This window comes from Carassius auratus, chromosome 7 (assembly GCF_003368295.1).
Source record: "Carassius auratus strain Wakin chromosome 7, ASM336829v1, whole genome shotgun sequence".
Classification (NCBI taxonomy): Eukaryota; Metazoa; Chordata; class Actinopteri; order Cypriniformes; family Cyprinidae; genus Carassius; species Carassius auratus.
The window spans coordinates 5,692,279-5,709,175 of NC_039249.1; the positions used below are offsets into that span (position 1 = coordinate 5,692,279).

The 16,897-nt window shown below is 40.0% G+C and overlaps 1 protein-coding gene across 4 annotated transcripts in view; it reads left to right on the forward strand.

Annotated features, from left to right (window-relative positions):
* LOC113105649 (lysine-specific demethylase 6B-like) overlaps nucleotides 1–16,897 on the forward strand; it is a 77,548-nt gene that overhangs the window by 33,037 nt on the left and 27,614 nt on the right. For 2 of the 4 annotated variants that reach the window (XM_026266852.1, XM_026266857.1), the window contains exon 1: nucleotides 7,705–8,013. The exons of the other annotated variants lie outside the window; for them this stretch is intronic. The gene's annotated coding sequence lies outside the window, so the exon portion shown is untranslated. Of the gene's footprint in view, nucleotides 1–7,704; nucleotides 8,014–16,897 lie in introns of those variants that run through there. 4 annotated transcript variants of the gene reach the window in all.

Genomic DNA, 16,897 nt, shown 5'->3' on the forward strand with positions numbered 1-16,897 from the left:
TGACAAACTAACTCTGCATGTTGATAGCGTTCTGTCTCAATTGACCATTTGTGATTGGATATGGAAGTTAATGTCAGATGTAAACAGGTGCAGAGTGCAGTGAAAAATGACTGTTTTTGTAGTCATGTGTATGAGTAAAGGGTGCACTGACACACTCATGCCATCAGTGCTGAAGGTGTGTGTGTGTGTGTGTGTGTGTGTGTTCATCAGGACCGGCTGACAGTGGCAGACTAGCACACTGAATAGCACTTAACCTTCACCTCACATTCACAGCGGGAATGTGCATTTTGCTGGCACGCATTAATAGATTATTGATGTGATGGTTGACAGTCAGATGGAGGTGGAAATGGACCTATAATTTCATGCTGATGTCAGACAGACAACACAAATACTAATTTACATCCTCACAGGAAATGATTTCTCATGGAGAAGAGAGAGAGAATAGAGTTTTCTCTATAACACCCTTTTCTCTCTCTCTCTCGCTCTCTCTATCTGTCTGTCTCTCCCTGGTCTGCGTTTTGGACAGATGGGTTGAGGTATCAGTTTTTAATGAAAAGCGCAGTGTAAGAGTCACATGACCGTCTCTCACACACAAACAGACAATTCAAATCATTGTAGAGCTACAGACATATTCTATTCTAGACATACAGACACTCAGGGTCCTATTTTAACGATCTAAACGCAAAGTGTGAATGGGATTGTGCCTATTCTTTTAATAAGTAATGGGCGTAACGTTCAATAAACTAATCAGAGTGTCATCTCCCATTCCCTTTAAGAGCGAGATGCGCTCGCGCCATGGCGGATCGCTATTTACATGGCGGAATTTGTTGGCGGAAAAGCTAGATGCTTCTCAAGCGAAGAAACCGATCTGCTCGTGCGTGAAGTTAAAGTACGTGAGCAGATTCTACAGGACAAGCAGGAATCCACCAAAGCTTCCCGAGGTGGGATGGGATGAATAAGAATTTAATTCACCATAAGTAGTAATAGGCTGAATTGCAAATAGGTAACCTAATTCTAATACACACAATGACTATCCATCACTAGGCTACATTTTTATATTTATGTAGCCTGCACAATAATATTCTTTTACACTGTAATCCTTTTGTTTTTAATATTTGGCATGTTTGTATGATGCGCATCCCTGTGTGTAATAAGCAAAGTCAACGCGCACTGTGGACCCGCCCAGAGGCACATTTTCTACCAACGCGCTTTTTAAATAACAAAAAAAAATTGCGCCATTGACTTTAGACTTTAGACCAGGTTTGAGTTGGTCTATGGCGCAGTCTATTTTCAGCTCCTTAAAATAACAATGCACCAGCAATGTGCCTGAACACACCTCTTTTTTAGACCAGCACGCCCGTGGGCGCACAAATGGTGCAAATGCATTTGCTAATCAAACGCATGGTGCTGGACGGGAAAATGCGTACTGCGCGGGACTGAAACTAGCAAACACACTTGCGCTGAGCCTTGCATCGCATTGCGCCGGGTGTATGATAGGGCCCTTAGTTTGGAATAAGACGGTAAACAGAATGGTTCAAATGTGTGTTGTGTTATTGAATAATGGAATAATTGCATGTTACTTTTTGTGCTTCAAAGAAAGGATAAAAACTTCTAGATTATAGTCGTTACATTCATTGACATTAATACATTCTGGGCAAATTTGACTGGTATGATTTCAATCAGACAAAGGTGTTTACATGATTTTATGTTTTTTTTTAATATTTTACGCTCACCCAAGGTGCATTTATTTGATCAAAAATTATTATTTCAATTTTAATAAAAAATATTAAAATGAATTAAATTAACATATTAAAATTCCATTTCTTCCTGTGGTGGCAAAGCTGAATTTTCAGCAGCTATTACTCTGTTCAATCACTAAAATATGTCGTTTTGGTGCTCAAGAAACATTTCTTATTATTATCGGTGTTGACAACTTTACAAATTTCTGTAAAACATGATTAATTTATTATTTTTTACCAGGTACCATTGATGAATAGATATTTCAAAAGAACAGTATTTACTTCAAATAGATTTTTAAAATAATTTACAAGTCATATTTTGCTCAGTTTAATGTGCATTAATTAAAGTAAATGACTTAAATTTAGTTGTTACTTCAAAAATGTTGCTGTGCATCAGAGATGGGGACTCGAGTTTGAGACTCGGACTCGAGTGCGACTTAAGTCGCACAAACAGTGACTTCAGACTCGACTTGAGACTCGTCCTCGAAAGACTTCAGACTCGACTCGGACTCGAGCTCCGGGACTCGTGAACAATGTTTATTTTTAGTAAACGTCAGATGAGCTCGCTGTTAGAGTTGTGACGTTCGCGAACGAACCGATTCTTTTGAACGGCTCATAAACATGAACGATGGGAGCCGAGTCACGGCTGGAGGGGAGCCGTTCTTTCTGTCGCTCTTTTTTCCTATGCGTGTTTCAGAGCGCGTGTTTCACACAGATGCACACAAATGAGCTCCTCCGCAAGACAGAACAGTTATAGGGGGAGGGGCGCACCCAGCGCAGGCCAACCCTTTATAGCGTGATGATATTAGTTATTAGTTGTGCACGCATCCTTCACGTGAGTACTCCAGTGGAAAAAAACCTGAGTGCCTCTGTCATTGGGTAGGAGCGGAGCCATGACGTTTTGCACAGATATTCATTGCAGCCCACTTTGTTATTGTTCATTGACTTGAAGGGGCTGATGTCCTATTTGCAAAGTTTACAGTAGTAATAGTATGTAGACATTTCCATTTTATTTATTCTAATTTTATCTACTTTAAATATTTTTGGTTCTCTATCAAAATGTTCTTGTGTGATAACAATGTTCTTGTGAGGAAGTGTTTGTAGTAAAAGCTGTTTTGCACAGAAATTCATTGCAGCCGGCTTTGTTTTTGATGTTTATTTGTGAGTAGGTATTGTATGAATAACATAAGTCAGCGTAGCTTTGTTCATTCTTAAGCCAGACAAGAGGTGTGCAGCTATACAGCCAGGACAGACAGAAGGCCATTACTGAATCCATAAATGCAAAATACAGATATTAACTTAAAAGTAAAGCATTCTTGGTGTTTTTGTCATGTTGCAATAGCCTGTTTACACTGATTATATACCAAAATCAAAGTTGATATTGTATGCTAATAGATAGAGTTGTCATAATAACATATTACATGCTTTGAATTCCTTATATATAGCTATGCAGTGTTCTAAGCAGCTTGGATGGGTCGCTGTACGTGATGGAACATTTATTATAACCAGAGACTTAATATAATAAAGAGACTTGAGACTTGACTTGGACTCTAACTCAGAGACTTGAGACTTGACTTGGACTCTAACTCAGAGACTTGAGACTTGACTTGGACTCGAGCTCAGAGACTTGAGACTTGACTTGGACTCTAGCTCAGAGACTTGTGAGCATCTCTGCTGTGCATTCATGGCCATGCTGTTGTTACTAATCAGCTCATAATGATTCCTAATGGGTTAACAGTGTTTATATGAATTGATTGACAGTTTCCTTGAGAAATGAGAACTTCATTTAAATCTAGGTCAAAAGACGGAAGCAGTGCATTGTGGGATGCATTGTTAGGAATGTGCTGATTGGTAATAGCACACAGCTGTAGCTCATTAGTCGTTAATTGCCAATTAATCAGCAGCTCCTCATTGTGTATTTTAAATGGAAATAAAGAAGGGAAACGAGAAGTTGGAAATGTTGAAAAGAGGAATCGATTGGTGGCATGGGCAGAAGAGCATGATTCTTACTTTCCTTTCCTCCTATCACAGTTTCCTTTCTTTATGAAAACACTTGCTCTCTCTCTAACATTTCCACAGTATGTTAACAGGAAGAACAGTAGACAGAAGAGATGTGTTTTTGTGTGTGTTTTATCTTTTGCATATATTGCATGTATACTGCATATGATGGACAAAGCCATAGTCATCAGAAATTAAACTTTTACAGTGAATGTAAAAATAAAATCATGCAGGCATTGTAAAGAAGTTGTTAATTAAAGACAGAGCAGTGTAAACTACATCATATCTGACTTGCTGACACATGGTTATTTGTCATGTGTGTCATTCAGTCATCTTTTATACGTTTGGTTACATAACTCCACAAAGGACTTTGATACCAGCAGCATTCCCTGACACACATTTACTCATAATCTCTTTTCTTTTGTCTGTTGGCCAAGAGTCAAATATTTCACTTCTCCTTGGCACACAGCCACATCTCTGCGGTAATAAATCAATACAATGGAAATTATGTAACGCTTGGGCCAAAGGCACTGTGGACGATAGTGAATGTGGCTTTATTTGGCTTCTGAATTCTCTTGCTCTCACCCTTCCTTCCTTTCTCAGAGAGATTTTTAAAATAACTTTCGTCTTTGTTGTATCATGGGAATGGAATTCATGAAAGAAAGCTAAAAATAGCTGGCATTTTATCTTGGGACGACTTTTTTATGTGTGTGTGTTTTCTTACTTTATTACTGAACAATGTAAGCATGACTTTTTTGCACCAAGTCAGCGGGTTTTCCATCCAGCCTCCTTTTTCGGGTCTCGCAGTGGAACGTTTTCTGCTGCACGTGGATATCCTCATCTGTTGTCCCCATTCAAGGGTGCGAGTGTGTGCTTGAGGCTGATTTGAGTCGACACCGTAGGAATAAAGTTACAGCACAAAACAGCTGTTTCTTTATTCTCTGTCCCACGCCTTCAACACACACACAGATGTGTATCTCACACATGCACATAAATTTCACTAGTGATGCATCCAAACAAAATCATGCAGAAACATGCATACATGACTGTTTTCAACATTGATACAATAAAAAGTTTTTCTGGTGCACCAAATCTGCATATTATATTGATTTCTTACACTGTGACACTAAAGACTGAAGTAATGGCTGCTGAAAATTCAGCTTTGCCATAACAGAAATAAATTACATTTGAAAGTAACTTCAGTTAGAAAACATTCATTTTAAATTGCAATATTTCACAATATTTATTTTAATATCAAACAAGTGCTGGTTTAAAGGGGTCTTATGATGTTGCTAAAAATAATTTTGTGTGTATTTGTTGTAATGCAATGTGTTTATGAGGTTTAAGGTTAAAAAAAACACATTATTTTCCACATAATGTACATTACTCTTTCTCCTCTATGCCCCGCCTTTCTGAAACGCATCGATTTTTACAAAGCTCATCGTTCTGAAAAGCGAGGTGTGCTGTGATTGGTCAGCTATCCAGTGCGTTGTGATTGGCTGAAATGTTACGCCCCTCACTATACTGTTTAGTTGTGTGTCCTAGCATGACAAGACAAAAACATTGAAATCCATTACAAATGAGGCATTTGTTGCATCCAGTGGGCCAACAATAATCCAATAGTTACTGATTATAATGACTTATAGTGTCTTTTCACGCGTTGGATTGTGTGTCACACTGTGTAAATATCAAACCATGTCTGCATTTGTGATCGGTAGTGGTGGGCGATACTGCAAAATTTGGTATGGATCCGATACCAAATACCTATAGGGTCAGTATTGCCGATACCGATAACGATACCAATACAATACTTTTTACTTAAAAAAAAAAAAAAAAAAAACTTTGAGTGCAGTAGGTCTATGTCATTATTTCTGAGGTGAATGAATGATCAATTATTTAGGTAATATTTTTTTATTAATGTATTGAAGTCCACAAAATTATTAATTATCAGGCACTGTAGAATAAATTCTTTACAGCCTTTAAAAAAAAACAAAAAAAATGAATAAAAAAAATCTCTCCCTTTTTTCTGGTTTTAAGAGCAAATGAAATAAAGTGCACACAGTTATTACTGAAGAACAAACAAAGAACAAATATACCTGTGCAATTACATTCCCTGAGCCCCCCTTCTGAATGTGCTATCAGATTCGCTCTCACTCTGTTCGCAGCTCCTCGGCGCGTTGTGTCAGTGACGACACAACAACGACTCACAGCAGAGCAGCAGGAGGGGGAGGAGTAGCAAAGTGGGCCAGGATGTGAAAGCACCGTTAGTTCAGAATTGTAGAGGTAGAATATACGAGCAAAGTATAATGAACGTAGATGAGAGATATTTAGATTAAAATATCGATTCAATTACAATTGTATCGATCCAATACCAATATCAGTGTTGGCATCGATACTATCGATATTTAGACCTTAGTGATCGGGGAAACGACAAACCACAAGCACTGCTCTACACTGCTCAAAACTCACGTTTGAATCATCAGTGGAAATCCTTTACATATGTGAATGTACTTACAGACTGTGAGTCAGAAGCGCCAGACTGTTCTTGCAAAGTTAGAACTGCCCCACTTTATAGAAACAGACACCGGTGTTGTAGGATACTCTCACAGGAAACAGTCCTTGTCTTTCGTAAAATGCACTGCACACATCTGAATATTTGGGTTGAACTGTTCTGGAACAGTGTTGTAAATACAACTTAACCACTGATTTCTAGTTGTGCCCTCTTTTGGAAGACCAAACAAAGTAGTTTCGCTTTCACTGCGAAACACACAGCATCTCCACAACATGGTTCACATTTCTTTGCGTGAACATTTGGGTGGCGTTATGCAAATCTTTCCACATTGTGACAGAGACATGTGGGGGTGTGTCTTAGGAGGGCATGACTGATTAACTTTCATAAAAAATATCTCTTTGGATTTTAGACTTTACTCTTTGCTTAACACTCCAAAGAGAAAGAAAAAATGTAAATCACATCATATGACCCCTTTAAAACCATGAAGGCTTACTGTCCCCAAACTGTCCCCAAAACTGTAGTATATGTTTGATCATTATTAAAATAATTAATAAAAAAAAGACTGAATAAATGAAATGAATATTTATGTTGAATAACTTTAATCAAGTTAAGACTTAACCTAAGATATAACTATGCTCTTCTGGTTCCTGTTTAGTTGTTTTAGTAATTTGGTCAGATAAATAAATTGTGAAAACATAATAATAAAAAAGGAAGAATAATCTAATCTGTATGAACCAGAATATAGGTATCTAAAGTTGCGGCACTAATCGGCCAAATAAGAGAAGTAACAGCAGATCATTTCAAGAATTACTAATATAATATAATACTGATTGACCTACTGACCTCCTTGACGTGTAGTTCATTAAGACTTTTTCATTCTGATTTTTGGTGAAAGCATTGAACACGTTGCACACTTAAAATATTGAATAAACAAGCATTCGAGGAAAGCGTATAACTTTGTGAATGACGGGCATCTGCAGAAATCTGTGATGCATTTTATGGATTTCTGCAGGTGTACCGGCATGATGCACTTTGAGATCACACAGAAATACTGGAAGGGAACGAGAGAATGAACTATAGTAAAAGGATCCCTTCCACTTTCTGATCCCTTATATCTGACACACACTGGGAGGGAGGGTGAGAATGAGGCTAAAGAGAGAGAGAGGTGACAGGGGACAGGGGGGAGGGGCTGTTTAGAGCGAGAGATGTGAAAAAACTAAGAGAGGCAGGCTGGCCTATAGCAGGGGTTGGGCTTAAGCGCTGTCTGTGTGTGTGTGTGTGTGTGTGTGTGTGTGTGTGAGAGATCAGCTCCTTTCCTCTCTTTGTTTGACTACTGAGTGGAAAAAAGCAGAGAAAGAGTGTGTGTGTGTGAGTGAGTGAGTGAGTGAGTGAGAGAGAGAGAGAGAGAGAGGGAGGGAGAGAGAGGGGAGAAGGATTGAAGGATTGAGGGAGGAAAGCAGTGAGAGAAGGAGAACGAGGGAGACACACTCTTTTTTTTTTCTTTGGCTGAAATAGAAGGAATTCTGTTTTGTTTGGAGCTGGAAACCTGCATCCTCTTGACTGTCTGCTTCTGCATGGTGTGTTTATTGTTTGCAAGCCCTGCTGCCGGTGTGTGTGTGTGTGTGTGTGTGGGGGTGGGCAGGTAGTCAAGCCTGCAGCTGGTTAAAGGGAAAATAAGAGCCAAGATTTTACCGAACAGGCTGAACGAGCAGCTCTCAGTGTGGAATTACCTCAGAAACACAGGGAATAACACTGGGAAACACGGTAAGACACACATGCTCCCTCTATCCACCGCTGCTGCTCTGTTTCTTTGTGCTTCCAGCAGGGCATTTAAACTGAACTCGTGAAAGTATCCGGGCTGCGTTTGCACAGCTCTGCAGAATAAAAACACACACTAGGTGGAGAGCAAAAGAAAGTTGCACTGCTTTTCCCAATCGGAATGCAGCACAAAGAAAGCTTGTTGTATGCATTCAGTCCGGTTGGCTCTGTTTAAAATCTGACTGTCACACAAATTCACTTTACTGCAAAAAAGAAAAGATAAAACAGAAATGCTCCTCAGTTTTCCGGTGTCTGCTTCCCACACATCCATATGGAAAAGCAGGATGTATACATCCTGACAAGATTCCTGTTCCGTTAGCGACTCTTTGTTAAGTGGGGTGAATTCGTGTAATTGTTTTGCAGGTGTGTGTGTGTGTGTGTGTGCTGTCCGTTGTGGTCTTAGGAAGTGGTGGTTATGGATTGTGTTAGTTGAGAACTAGAGTAAAACCCCGGCGGCGTGAGTGTGTGAACCTCCACTTCCTCCTGGCCGTGTGTCCATCTCACACAACCCACATCCATTACCGGCATCCTGGAGTGTTTCGATCAATCAAGAGTCATTGTGCGGATGTGTGTTTGTGTGTGTGTGTGTGTGTGTGTGTGTGTGTGCATTGCTGGGCGTGTATCAGTTGGCTCCGCCCCTCATTAAAGCTCTCCACTAAGATAAAGAAACACAAAACATTGCCGGAAGAGCACACTTCATCATTGTCATCAGGAGATTGTGTAAAACAATCGCACGGCCTTATCTGTCAGTATTCGGTTTCTCCATTCCTAGTTCTCCACATCTCTCGACCTTCTTCCTCGCCCCATCTATCGGCGCAAGAGCGAATTTCGACTGTCTGCCCTGAAACGAATTTGACGTAGTGTTGCCAGTGCTTGTTTTCATCAGAGTGTCTGCGTGTCGCCCTCAGGCCGCTTTTGCTTTTAGCCTACATTCCTGTTTGAGCTCCACTAGCTGCTGTTTACGCTGAGCACAATCCAACTCTGTTAACATTAGCAGCATGAAGACTATTATTACCCATAATGCCATGGTGATTAGCAGTGTGCTAATCTATTCATTAGCTGCTAATCAGATAATTGTCAGCAGTGGTAATGACTGGGCTGTTTGTGTGTTCCTGAAGTAGTTTTGTATAGTTGTCAAAATACCAGTGAGCTAACATGATGTCGTCAAAAAAACGAAAGAAATTAAATTATAATAATAACAAGATTTTTTCCTGACTGTTCTTATGTGATTTCTAATTTCATTTTGTTGTTTACAGTATTGACGATAAGTAATTGCTAAGGTATTTTTGGCGTAAACCATGCTCTTGTATTACTTTGCCGAAAAACCAGCCTAAGGTAATTTGCCGGTCTTATATGGAAGTTTAACTAGTTGAGCTGAGACTTTATCGCCTGAACAGCTGAAGTGTCCAAAGCGTCTCTAAAACCATCTAAGACCATCAAATCAGTGAAGGCTGGTTTTGTGTGTTTTAGCTTTCCATCCAGTGTCCCTTTCACACTGCACGTTGGACCCCGGAAAATTGTCGGAACATTGCCGGGTTGCCTTCTGTGTGAATGCAAACATGTCCCGGGATTGATTCCGGGATTTATCCCGGGTCGGGTACTTAGTAACATTGCCGGGTTCAGTCCCGGAACGAGCGCTGTGTGGACAAAATCCAGCTAATGCCGTAAAGGGTGTGTCGTAGTTATGACTTATTGCGTGACTTTTAATCAACATTTGGGGCGAAAAAAATATGTGTAAACTATAATGAGGCAAAGATCAGTTGGTTTATCACTTTCCGCGCTGAAGCTGAGATCGTTCGCCAGCTTCAGTGAAAGTTAACGTACCTATCGTTTTCGACGCGTACATTACACGTCACATCCATATGTCATGTGTCTTTATGGGTTGTATGTGAAAGCACGCATGCACATATTCCGGGTAATCACTTGCAGGGTGAAAGGGACAAAATCTAGCGACCCGGGTACAATTCCCGGGACACATTACCCATGTATTTTCCAGAATCGCAGTATGAAAGGTGGCTCGAGTCATGTTGGATTTGCCTCAGTCTCCATTGTAAACTCTGTCTTTATCACTCCCTGTGACGGGTGTTTGTTCTTCTGCAGATGTGGTGTGGGTGTGTGTGTGCCCTGAACCCCACCCCCAGGACAGGCCTGGCCGAACAGGGGATTGTGCATTCATTGGAATGGAGAGAGAAGGGAGGGAGGCAGGCAGGAATGATTGAGTAGGCTGCCTGGAGAAGAAAAGGAGACAAGAGATAGAGAGAGGGATGGGGGAGGGAAAATGTTGCTTGGCTGGTGTTATGCTCTTTGGTTGAAGGAGGAGAGGGGGAGGTGGGGAGGTAGTGACACCCAGCTGGTTAGTTTGAAAAGGAAAGATGTGCAAACATCATAGGACGAGAGAATGCACGGATTGCTGAGGAACAGGGTCTTATGTCCTTAAACGAGAGTGAAAACACAAATATCACGTGACAGGAACAATTTGCACAGAAAAAATGCTTATAAACACTGACAATAAATTGACACTACAGTCATGTATGTGTGTTTTCAACTCTTTTTATCATGGCAGTTAGTGCTGACAGTGCGCGTGGTTTCTTGGTGAGATCACGTTTGATGTGATTTGTTTTGTAAAGTTTGTTGAAGTCACAGAGATGGGAGGATAGATGTGAAGAGTATATCCGTCTCCCCTCTGTCTCTCTCAGAGTCATGCATTTTCTATCTCACACACACTCTCATAAATTCCTTATTATCGTTAGCGTGCAACTCGATCAGTCCAAATACACACCTGTGTTTCCTGCGCCTCCTTTGTCTCGCTTGAGTCTCCTGGGAATGAGGTGGTACTGACACACACATGCACACATTCTCTTGAGTAAACAACAGAAGCTGTCTTGCCTCAGAATATCAAGTTTATTCATATTTAGCAGCGTCTTTGTTCTCTAGCATGGAAGGCACAGTGCTTTTGTTAAAAAATTAAGCTGCAGAAATTCTGACAGAGTTATTCTATAATATCATTTTGGGTTTATGGAGGGTTTATAAGAAAACAGCCACATTTAATCATACAGTTTTGCAGAATTTGATGTTTCCCCATTTAAAGTGATAGGAGATGCGAGTGCAGATTCATTCAGAAGGCGGGGCTTCTTGCGATTGAGCGGCCATATTGGCATAAACAGTAAGCTTCTTTATGGTTTTTCTCGCAGAACTTTGCCAATATTTATACATTTCCACAGTCTTTATCCCATCTCTTTCATGTTTGGTATGCATGAAATCCATTTATAAATCTGTTTAGTATGCATTTGTTTTTTAATGTGGGCAGGACTACCTGGAAGTAAATGATTTAATTGCTTTTCATGACAGTGTACAGTTAAGACGTTCTAAATTCCATCAAAACATTAAATGTGAAAAATATTCCTTTGTTAGAAAGTAATGCTGACAATAGAGCAGGGACTTAACATGAAATCAGCTTTATAAACACTCATAAACACAAACACAGACTGTGGTTTGAGTATGTGTGTGTGTGTGTGTGTGTTTCTGTCATCTTTAATTCTCTGTTTGTATGCCTTTGATCTGCCTCTGTTCTTTTCGTCCTTTCTCCTCCTCCTCTCTGTTTTTGTCTGCTGACAGCCCAAAACACTTTCTTGTTAATCTTGAATTGAATCTTGCTCTGTACAGTATACACACATCCCGTCAGTGAGCTATTGTAAATGTTTCTGGAACATCGCACACCTGCTTCAGAGGAAACCGTGTGATGTTTTGCCCAAAATATATATTTCATGCAATGTGTATTATGGGGCGTGACCCCTCTGTGACCCCTGGGCGTGATCGATGGCCGTTTCGCATTACTTAAATGGAGTCATGTGACTGAACGATAGAGTTACGCCATCAGTGGATGAAATGGCACCCGGCCAATCGATGGCAAGATCATAGTGATATGGAGAGAGAGAAAGGTCACATCAGGGTCAAGAGTGTGTGTGTGTTAGAGCACCATTTCTTCATGATTGTGTCATCCCCCTTTTTCCTCCCTCTTCTCTCTCTCTCTTTCTCTCCTCTGTAATGCCATTACGGGCGAGCCACCTTTCTAACCCAGTTTTCCAGTGAGCTTTGACCTCATGAGTAAGGTGTGTGTACAGTATGTGTGATTTTAGCAGTACTCTGACCTGTTGTGTAAGGTGTGTGTGTTTGTGTTGTGTAAGACTCCACATTAGTGTGTGTGTGTGTGTGTGTGTGTGTGTGTGAGGTGTGCGATAAGAACTGGAGCCGCTCAGGCTGCACAACGGTGAGATTCTTTGCAGGTCTGTACGAGATTTAGTGCCTTTCTCTGGACTGAGATCCGTGTGTGTGTGTGTGTGTGTGTGTGTGTGTGTGTGTGTGTCTGTGTGTGTCTGTGTGTGTGTGTGTGTCTCACACTCCAGTAACCTGATCCATTTCCTGTAGATGTGGGAGCCTGTATAGACGACCCCCGTGTGTCTCTGTGTATGTATGTGTGTCTTGTTGCAGTCAAAGTCATTGTTGATGTTGTAATTGATTTCTCACTGCACTTGTTTCTGTAGTGTGAGACGTCTGGAGTGTTAATTCAGCTGGCTTAATGCGAGTGTTTGTGTGTGTGTGTGTGTGTTTATGAATGTGTTTTCTGAATGACTATTGGTTTTGTAGATGAAGTTGAATTTCTCTTTATAATAAATAGGAAGTTGGTCTCCATTTCTTCCCCTTAGTTTACAGTTCACCTGCATGAAGAGTGTTAGGACAGAAACTTTATGCATGAACGCATGTGGCACGATTGAAGATACTTGTCCAACATGTTTCAGACATAAGCTGTACATAGTTGTAATTTAAAATTTAAGTCAAATGTATATTAACAAACCTCTGTTCCAAATGTTTATTTTATTTATATAGTTAAAAAAAACTTTTTTTAATATTTAATGATTATTTATATTTAATAATCTTTATTGTACTTAATGATTTTATTTATTTATTTTTATTTATTTTTTTTCATAGATCACTAGAGTCTCGCTTTCACATGACGTTATGACATTTTTATAAGATCGATAACATGCATTCACAAAGTAGGATGAATTTTCATAGGATGCAAACTTTAAACTAATTCCAAGACTATTTACTATTTATTTAAAATAATAACAAATAATAATAGTAATTGGCAAGTAACGCAGCACCATCAGTCCATCTTTATTGATGAGCCCTGATAAGGGCCTGAATATATATATCCATCATTTGGAAACAAGGCTCTGTTAAATGTCTTAAAATGTTGTGTTGTAATGTGATTCTTTGTTCTAAGATCATAATAATACCGGTCTGTTCATAGAGACAGTCTTATCTGTGAGATGGCATCATGAATAAGAGATGGAGTAAGAGAGGTGGCTTTTGAGGTTTAGATGCTGAATACTGTCTGAATCATTCGGTGTGCGTGTGAGCAAGCTGGTGTGGACATGTTACCACCTTCAGTGCGGCAGGTGCGAGATACGAGGAGTGTGTAAAGCTGATCCCATTTGGTTTTAGCAGCAGTATCAAAGGCAACTGTGTACCTTGCTTTCATTGAATGTTTATGTGGAGCCATTTGCTCGCAGCTATAGTGGCGTCCCCTGCTGTGTGTGTGTGTGCGTGTGTGTGTGTGTGTGTGTGTGTGTGTGTGTGTGAGCATTCGTGTGCTCTGGTTGAGAATAAATAGAACAGCAGTGTGATTTCACACCCCTCCTCCTCTCCTACCATCCCCTTCCCCCATCTCTCTCTCTCTCTCTCTCTCTCTCTCTCTCTTCAGCATCAGTGCATCTGTGTCATGTCACAGGGTTCTGCCGTCCCAGAGTAACCCACATCCCCCTCCTTCCCACTAAATGCTCGCTTTTTCTCTTGGCCGCCCTCTATACATCATCATCTCTCCTTGCACTTACTGTTTATATACACACACTTCTTTGATATTACAGCATCTGCATTCGTAAAATACATTTAGTTTGTCTTTTTCTGTGTGGCGTTGTCATCAGCACTGATCACACACATGTGCACACATTCAGCACATATATACGTGTGCATGTGTGGACTGCAAGAGCGAGTGAGCACAAAAGGCTTTTGTATGTTAATGTGTGTTTGCATGTGTGTTTGTGCGGCCTCAGGCTCCTCCCCCAGGGAGAGACGGGCAGGTGTGGAACAGATTGAGTTCTGCCTCAACGCACACACGCATGAACACACCTGCATGCTCACAAACACACATACAGCATCACACACTAACTCAACACAAAGCATGCAAACCTATTAATGTACACATATACAAACACATATACTATCATGCACTCTATCTCGGAAAGTAATGGCAGAGATAGAAGAAGCCTAATATACATATATCTTGAATTCAGCCACTCTCTTATAATGAGGGAATCATTGAATTGTTCACTCGAATGATTTGTTCAAAACACTTATTCATTCAGGAATGTAACACCAACTAGTATGCAAATCTCTATTCATTTTGTGTTTATGTAGAAAGGTCAGCTGCTGTGGTTATATTTATAGATATTCATGTAAATTGTTTATTGCCATAGAATTAGAATGATTTCAACAGAAACAAGACTGTATTGGCAAAGTTTACTTTGATTTGATCATGTTTAACTAAAATAAAACAACACTTCATCCTTTGCAAAAAAAGGGGGGATCACTAGAACATGTTTTTCTGCTCCAGAGAGTTTACTGTGCAGTGTTTAATGCTATATAGAGAACTCATTATAGAGGAAGAGGCTAGAAAAGCCCATGATCACAGATTGATGTTCTGCTGTGAGGATTGTCAACTGATGCTATGATGTAGTTTGTGTTGGTCTCACATCATATAGAACATGGTTTCTTCATTTTCCAGTTCAAACGAATCAGAACAAAACTCCCAGAATCCCCCTAAACAGCCCCACATTTCACTGAATTTCTCCTGCTCTCTGTCTTTTTCTCAATCTGCTTTGGGCTTTCTCTTCCTCTTTTGCAGACATTATCACATACTCATCGTGCCTTACATTTTCTGCATACTTTAGTTTTAATGACAGTGTGTTTTGACTGAGCATCTGCTGTTAAACCCAGTGTTTATATGAACACAAATTTCTATTATTTTGCTATATTAAGTGTGTGTGTGTGTGTGTGTGTGTGTGTGTGTGTGTGTGTGTGTGTGGTCTTGTGGTGGTTCAGAGACACATGTGGATCATATGTGAGTTTAAGCCGTTTTGTGAAGGTGAATTTTAGTGTAAACAGATGGATTTACTGAAGAATACACCACACACTTATACAGACATATAGAATATAAATTACATGCATGCACACACAATGTCAAACCAATTGTTTAAACAATTTGCAAACCATCACATACAGTATTAATTACTTGCTCTTTGTCTTTTGTTTAACAACTCTTTGTAACTATTAAATTTTGCAATGCAATGTTACTAGGTCTCCAACCTGTAATCAATCCCGGGAATCAATCATCACACAGAAGGCAATCCGGCAGTTTTCCGGGACCAACATGCAGTGTGAAAGGGGCTTTTATGACATGTCAGCCAAAAATGATGTTGTGCTACCTATCCATCCGATTTTCTAGTGCAGAATTATGCTATTTCCTTTGAATTAGCCTATAGGTAAATAACTAGAATAGAATAACAAAGTGTGGTGAACTACCTGCACAACAAAACAGTGTGTTTATAATTATAATAATAAATCAAACTAATCTGATAACAAATACCAGTCTACAGTATCAAACAACGTAACAAACCGTAACTGGAAACGGCTGACACTGGAAGCCCTGCACATTCGAGGTGAAACGGCCATGCCTCTTATGCTAAAAATAAGGTGGATAATATTGGAGTGCATTTCCTTTTCATTCAACCAAACAATATTAATTGCACACAGAGGGTGAATAAGTTCTATGTTTTGTCGTTCACTTCACGTTTTACATATTCCAAAAAATGAAAGTTAAAGGTGTCCAGTGTTATTTCCTCCTTCACAGAGTCACACAGGTTTAGCTCAGCATGAAGTAATGACATGAGTTCATGTTGACAGAGTTTTAATTTTGGGGTGAACTATCCTGTCCTGTCATAATTATGTCCTTGTAACAGTACAATCAGGAAAAAGTAGTTATTTGACTATAAATAATAAAAAAAGACTTACAGGCTATAAAACACAGAATATGGGTTATATGGGCTGCTAAAACAGACTTTATCTCTGCCTCTCTGTATGACTTTACCTCTTTGGGACATGGTAAAACAGCTTTTACAGGTTTCAAACGCACATATAGCACCAATGTTTTTGACAGAGTAGAAAAGCTAGTACCATTAAAGGCTGAAGACTGTATTTGTGATGTTTGGTGTGGCGTATAATGACAGTCTGTTGTGTCTGTCTGTGCTAGTCGTCTGCACCGGCTATGTCCTGTAGGAACTGAAGTCAGTAAAGAAATGCTGGCCCAAAAGTCTTGTTCACTTGAGATCTGTGAGATTGATTTACAAGAAGTTGCTCCCTCGGGGTTTAGGATATATTTGTGCGTGTGTTCGTAATAGAGAAGGTGCAGAAACGTGTGTGAGCCTGTTTGCTGATTGTTTTTACCTGACTGGATGATGTTCTTGTTTCTGGCTCTGTCTGTCTATGTGTGTGTGTGTGTGTGCGTGCACGTGTGTGTGCGTGCATGTGTGTGTGCGTGCAAGAAAAAACATTTTGTCTAGTCTGGCTGTCGGTGGATATAGATGGAAAGTCAATTATTGAACTTTCTAAGGGAAAAACAGAGAAAATAGCTGTTTTGTTGTGGGCTGCTGTCTGTTTCTCAAACTCAGGCTACTGTTATGTGGTCAGCTGAGTGTGTGTGTGTTTGAAAGAG